Here is a 6,689-nt window from a genome sequence, read left to right on the forward strand (position 1 = left end):
TTACTGTATTTATTTACAAGTCATTTTACTGTATAGTTTTTGAGGAAAGTGCAGTCAAACTCGCCCCAAATATCAAAGGGCATATAAACACACTATGTCCAATTTTCAAAAATTCATAAAAATCTTTCCTTTATAGGTTTGCTCATCCTGTCATTTGATATTTGTTCAGAGTGACCCTGACTATTACTGTGTTTATTTACAAGTCATTTTACTGTATGGTTTTGGAGAAAAGTACAGTAAAAACCCAAAAAATCAGTTAATTCAAACACTGTCCAATTGTCAAAAATTAATATAAATATTTCCTTTACAGGTTTGCTTAACCTGTCATTTGATATTTGTTCAGAGTGACCCTGACTATTACTGTATCTATTTACAATTCATTTTACAGTATAGTTTTTGAGAAAAGTTCAGTCAAACTCGCCCCAAATATCAAAGGGCATTCAAACACTAACACTGTTCAATTTTCAAAAATTCATAAAAATCTTTCCTTTATAGGTTTGCTCATTCCGTCATTTCATATTTGTTCAGAGTGACATTGACTGTTACTCTATTTATTTACAAGTCATTTTACTGTATAGTTTTTGAGGAAAGTGCAGTCAATCTCGCCCCAAATATCAAAGGGCATATAAACACACTATGTCCAATTTTCAAAAATTCATAAAAATCTTTCCTTTATAGGTTTGCTCATTCCGTCATTTCATATTTGTTCAGAGTGACATTGACTATTACTGTATTTATTTACAAGTCATTTTACTGTATAGTTTTTGAGAAAAGTGCAGTCAAACTCGCCCCAAATAACAAAGGGCATTCAAACACTGTCCAATTGTCAAAAATTCATATAAATATTTCCTTTATAGGTTTGCTCAACCTGTCATTTGATATTTGTTCAGAGTAACCCTGACTATTACTGTATTTATTTACAATTCATTTTACTGTATAGTTTTTGAGAAAAGTTCAGTCAAACTCGCCCCAAATATGAAAGGGCATTCAAACACTAACACTGTTCAATTTTCAAAAATTCATATAAACCTTTCCTTTATAGGTTTGCTCATTCTGTCATTTGATATTTGTTCAGAGTGACCCTGACTATTACTGTGTTTATTTACAAGTCATTTTACTGTATGGTTTTGGAGAAAAGTACAGTAAAAACCCAAAAAATCAGTTAATTCAAACACTGTCCAATTTTCAAAAATTGATAAAAATTCTTTCCTTTATAGCTTTGCTCATTCCGTCATTTCATTTTTGTTCAGAGTGACATTGACTGTTACTCTATTTATTTACAAGTAATTTTACTGTATAGTTTTTGAGAAAAGTGCAGTCAAACTCGCCGCAAATATCAAAGGGCATTCAAACAGTCCAATTTTCAAAAATTGATAAAATTCTTTCCTTTATAGCTTTGCTCATTCCGTCATTTCATTTTTGTTCAGAGTGACATTGACTGTTACTCTATTTATTTACAAGTCATTTTACTGTATAGTTTCTGAGGAAAGTGCAGTCAAACTCGCTCCAAATATTAAAGTGCATTTGTGCCTTTAAACTGTTCTATTTTTAAAAATGCATAAAAATCTTTCCTTTATAGGTTTGCTCATTCTGTCATTTGATATTTGTTCAGAGTGACATTGACTATTACTGAATTTATTTACAAGTCATTTTACTGTATGGTTTTTGAGAAAAGTACAGTCAAACTCGCTCCAAATATCAGGTGCATTTGTGCACTATTTTTAAAAATTCATAAAAATCTTTCCTTTATAGGTTTGCCCATCCTGTCATTTGATATTTGTTCAGGGTGACCCTGACTATTACTGTATTTATTTACAGGTCATTTTACAGTATAGTTTTTGAGAATAGTGCAGTCAAACTCGCCCCAAATATCAAAGGGCATTCAAACACTTACACTGTTCAATTTTCAAAAATTCATAAAAATCTTTCCTTTATAGGTTTGCTCATCCTGTCGTTTGATATTTGTTCAGGGTGACCCTGACTATTAATGTATTTATTTACAGGTCATTTTATTGTATAGTTTTTGAGAATAGTGCAGTCAAACTCGCCCCAAATATCAAAGGGCATTCAAACACTGTCCAATTTTCAAAAATTCATATAAATCTTTCCTTTATAGGTTTGCTCATTCTGTCATTTGATATTTGTTCAGAGTGACCCTGACTATTAATGTATTTATTTACAAGTCATTTTACTGTATGGTTTTGGAGAAAAGTACAGTCAAACGCCCAAAAAATCAGTGAATTTAAAAACTGTACAATTTTCAAAAATTCATAAAAATCTTTCCTTTATAGGTTTGCTCAATCTGTCATTTGATATTTGTTCAGAGTAACCCTGACTATTACTGTATTTATTTACAATTCATTTTACGGTATAGTTTTTGAGAAAAGTGCAGTCAAACTCGCCCCAAATATCAAAGTGCATTCAAACACTGTCTGATTTTCAAAAATTCATAAAAATCTTTCCTTTATAGGTTTGCTCATCCTGTCATTTGATATTTGTTCAGGGTGACCCTGACTATTACTGTATTTATTTACAAGTCATTTTACTGTATAGTTTTTGAGGAAAGTGCAGTCAAACTCGCCCCAAATATCAAAGGGCATATAAACACACTATGTCCAATTTTCAAAAATTCATAAAAATCTTTCGTTTATAGGTTTGCTCATCCTGTCATTTCATATTTGTTTAGAGTGACATTGACTATTACTGTCTTTATTTACAAGTCATTTTACTGTATAGTTTTTGAGAAAAGTGCAGTCAAATTCGCCCCAAATATCAAAGGGCATTCAAACACTGTCCAGTTTTCAAAAATTCATAAAAATCTTTCCTTTATAGGTTTGCTCATCCTGTCATTTGATATTTTGTTCAGAGTGACCCTGACTATTACTGTATTTATTTACAATTCATTTTACTGTATGGTTTTGGAGAAAAGTACAGTCAAACGCCCAAAAAATCAGTTAATTCAAACACTGTCCATTTTTCAAAAATTCATATAAATCTTTCCTTTTTAGGTTTGCTCATCCTGTCATTTGATATTTGTTCAGAGTGACCCTGACTATTACTGTATTTATTTACAATTCATTTTACGATATAGTTTTTGAGAAAAGTGCAGTCAAACTCGCCCCAAATATCAAAGGGCATTCAAACACTGTCCGATTTTCAAAAATTCATAAAAATCTTTCCTTTATAGGTTTGCTCATCCTGTCATTTGATATTTGTTCAGGGTGACCCTGACTATTACTGTATTTATTTACAATTCATTTTACGATATAGTTTTTGAGAAAAGTGCAGTCAAACTCGCCCCAAATATCAAAGGGCATTCAAACACTGTCCGATTTTCAAAAATTCATAAAAATCTTTCCTTTATAGGTTTGCTCATCCTGTCATTTGATATTTTGTTCAGAGTGACCCTGACTATTACTGTATTTATTTACAATTCATTTTACTGTATGGTTTTGGAGAAAAGTACAGTCAAACGCCCAAAAAATCAGTTAATTCAAACACTGTCCATTTTTCAAAAATTCATATAAATCTTTCCTTTATAGGTTTGCTCATCCTGTCATTTGATATTTGTTCAGGGTGACCCTGACTATTACTGTATTTATTTACAATTCATTTTACGATATAGTTTTTGAGAAAAGTGCAGTCAAACTCGCCCCAAATATCAAAGGGCATTCAAACACTGTTCAATTTTCAAAAATTCATATAAATCTTTCATTTATAGGTTTGCTCATCCTGTCATTTGATATTTGTTCAGAGTGACCCTGACTATTACTGTGTTTATTCACAAGTCATTTTACTGTATGGTTTTTGAGAAAAGTACAGTCAAACTCGCTCCAAATATCAGGTGCATTTGTGCACTATTTTTAAAAATTCATAAAAATCTTTCCTTTATAGGTTTGCCCATCCTGTCATTTGATATTTGTTCAGGGTGACCCTGACTATTACTGTATTTATTTACAGGTCATTTTATTGTATAGTTTTTGAGAATAGTGCAGTCAAACTCGCCCCAAATATCAAAGGGCATTCAAACACTTACACTGTTCAATTTCCAAAAATTCATATAAATCTTTCCTTTATAGGTTTGCTCATTCTGTCATTTGATATTTGTTCAGAGTGACCCTGACTATTAATGTGTTTATTTACAAGTCATTTTACTGTATGGTTTTGGAGAAAAGTACAGTCAAACGCCCAAAAAATCAGTTAATTTAAACACTGTCCATTTTTCAAAAATTCATATAAATCTTTCCCTTATAGGTTTGCTCATCCTGTCATTTGATATTTGTTCAGAGTGACCCTAACTATTACTGTGTTTATTTACAAGTCATTTTACTGTATGGTTTTTGAGAAAAGTGCAGTCAAACTCGCTCCAAATATCAGGTGCATTTGTGCACTATTTTCAAAAATTCATAAAAATCTTTCCTTTATAGGTTTGCTCATCCTGTCATTTCATATTTGTTTAGAGTGACATTGACTATTACTGTGTTTATTTACAAGACATTTTACTGTATAGTTTTTGAGAAAAGTGCAGTCAAACTCGCCCCAAATATCAAAGGGCATTCAAACACTGTCCGATTTTCAAAAATTCATAAAAATCTTTCCTTTATAGGTTTGCTCATCCTGTCATTTGATATTTGTTCAGGGTGACCCTGACTATTACTGTATTTATTTACAGGTCATTTTATTGTATCGTTTTTGAGAATAGTGCAGTCAAACTCGCCCCAAATATCAAAGGGCATTCAAACACTGTTCAATTTTCAAAAATTCATATAAATATTTCCTTTATAGGTTTGCTCATTCCGTCATTTCACATTTGTTCAGTGTGACATTGACCATTACCATTATTTACAAGTTTTTTTACTGTATGGTTTTGGAGAAAAGTACAGTCAAACTTGCCCAAAAAATCAGTTAATTCAAACACTGCCCAATTTTCAAAAATTCATAAAAATCTTTCCTTTATAGGTTTGCTCATCCTCTCATTTGATATTTGTTCAAAGTGAACGTGAATATTACTGTATTTATTTACAAGTCATTTTACTGTATAGTTTTTGAGGAAAGTGCAGTCAAACTCGCCCCAAATATCAAAGGGCATTCAAACACTGTCCAATTTTCAAAAATTCATATAAATCTTTCCTTTATAGGTTTGCTCATCCTGTCATTTGATATTTGTTCAGGGTGACCCTGACTATTACTGTATTTATTTACAGGTCATTTTATTGTATCGTTTTTGAGAATAGTGCAGTCAAACTCGCCCCAAATATCAAAGGGCATTCAAACACTGTTCAATTTTCAAAAATTCATATAAATATTTCCTTTATAGGTTTGCTCATTCCGTCATTTCACATTTGTTCAGTGTGACATTGACCATTACCATTATTTACAAGTTTTTTTACTGTATGGTTTTGGAGAAAAGTACAGTCAAACTTGCCCAAAAAATCAGTTAATTCAAACACTGCCCAATTTTCAAAAATTCATAAAAATCTTTCCTTTATAGGTTTGCTCATCCTCTCATTTGATATTTGTTCAAAGTGAACGTGAATATTACTGTATTTATTTACAAGTCATTTTACTGTATAGTTTTTGAGGAAAGTGCAGTCAAACTCGCCCCAAATATCAAAGGGCATTCAAACACTGTCCAATTTTCAAAAATTCATATAAATCTTTCATTTATAGGTTTGCTCATCCTGTCATTTGATATTTGTTCAGAGTGACCCTGACTATTACTGTGTTTATTTACAAGTCATTTTACTGTATGGCTTTTGAGGAAAGTGCAGTCAAACTTGCTCCAAATATCAGGTGCATTTGTGCAATATTTTTAAAAATTCATAAAAATCTTTCCTTTATAGGTTTGCTCATCCTGTCATTTGATATTTGTTCAGGGTGACCCTGACTATTACTGTATTTATTTACAGGTCATTTTACAGTATAGTTTTTGAGAAAAAAGCAGTCAAACTCGCTCCAAATATCAACGGGCATTTGTGCACTCTTTTTAAAAATTCATATAAATCTTTCCTTTATAGCTTTGCTCATTCTGTCATTTGATATTTGTTCAGAGTTACATTGACTATTACTGTATTTAATTACAAGTCATTTTACTGTATAGTTTTTGAGGAAAGTGCAGTCAAACTTGCCCCAAATATCAAAGGGCATTCAAACACTGTCCGATTTTCAAAAATTCATAAAAATCTTTCATTTATAGGTTTGCTAATCCTGTCATTTGATATTTGTTCAGAGTGACCCTGACTATTACTGTGTTTATTTAAAAGTCATTGTATGATTTTGGAGAAAAGTACAGTCAAACGCCCAAAAAATCAGTCAATTCAAACACTGTCCAATATTCAAAAATTCATAAAAATCTTTCCTTTATAGGTTTGCTCATTCTGTCATTTGATATTTGTTCAAAGTGAACGTGAATATTACTGTATTAATTTACAAGTCATTTTACTGTATAGTTTTTGAGGAAAGTGCAGTCAAACTTGCCCCAAATATCAAAGTGCATTCAAACACTGTCCAATATTCAAAAATTCATATAAATCTTTCCTTTATAGGTTTGCTCTTTCCGTCATTTCATATTTGTTCAGAGTGACATTGACAATTACTGTATTTATTTACAAGTCATTTTACTGTATGGCTTTTGAGGAAAGTGCAGTCAAACTTGCTCCAATTATCAGGTGCATTTGTGCGCTATTTTT

This window comes from Pseudorasbora parva, chromosome 20 (assembly GCF_024679245.1).
Source record: "Pseudorasbora parva isolate DD20220531a chromosome 20, ASM2467924v1, whole genome shotgun sequence".
Classification (NCBI taxonomy): Eukaryota; Metazoa; Chordata; class Actinopteri; order Cypriniformes; family Gobionidae; genus Pseudorasbora; species Pseudorasbora parva.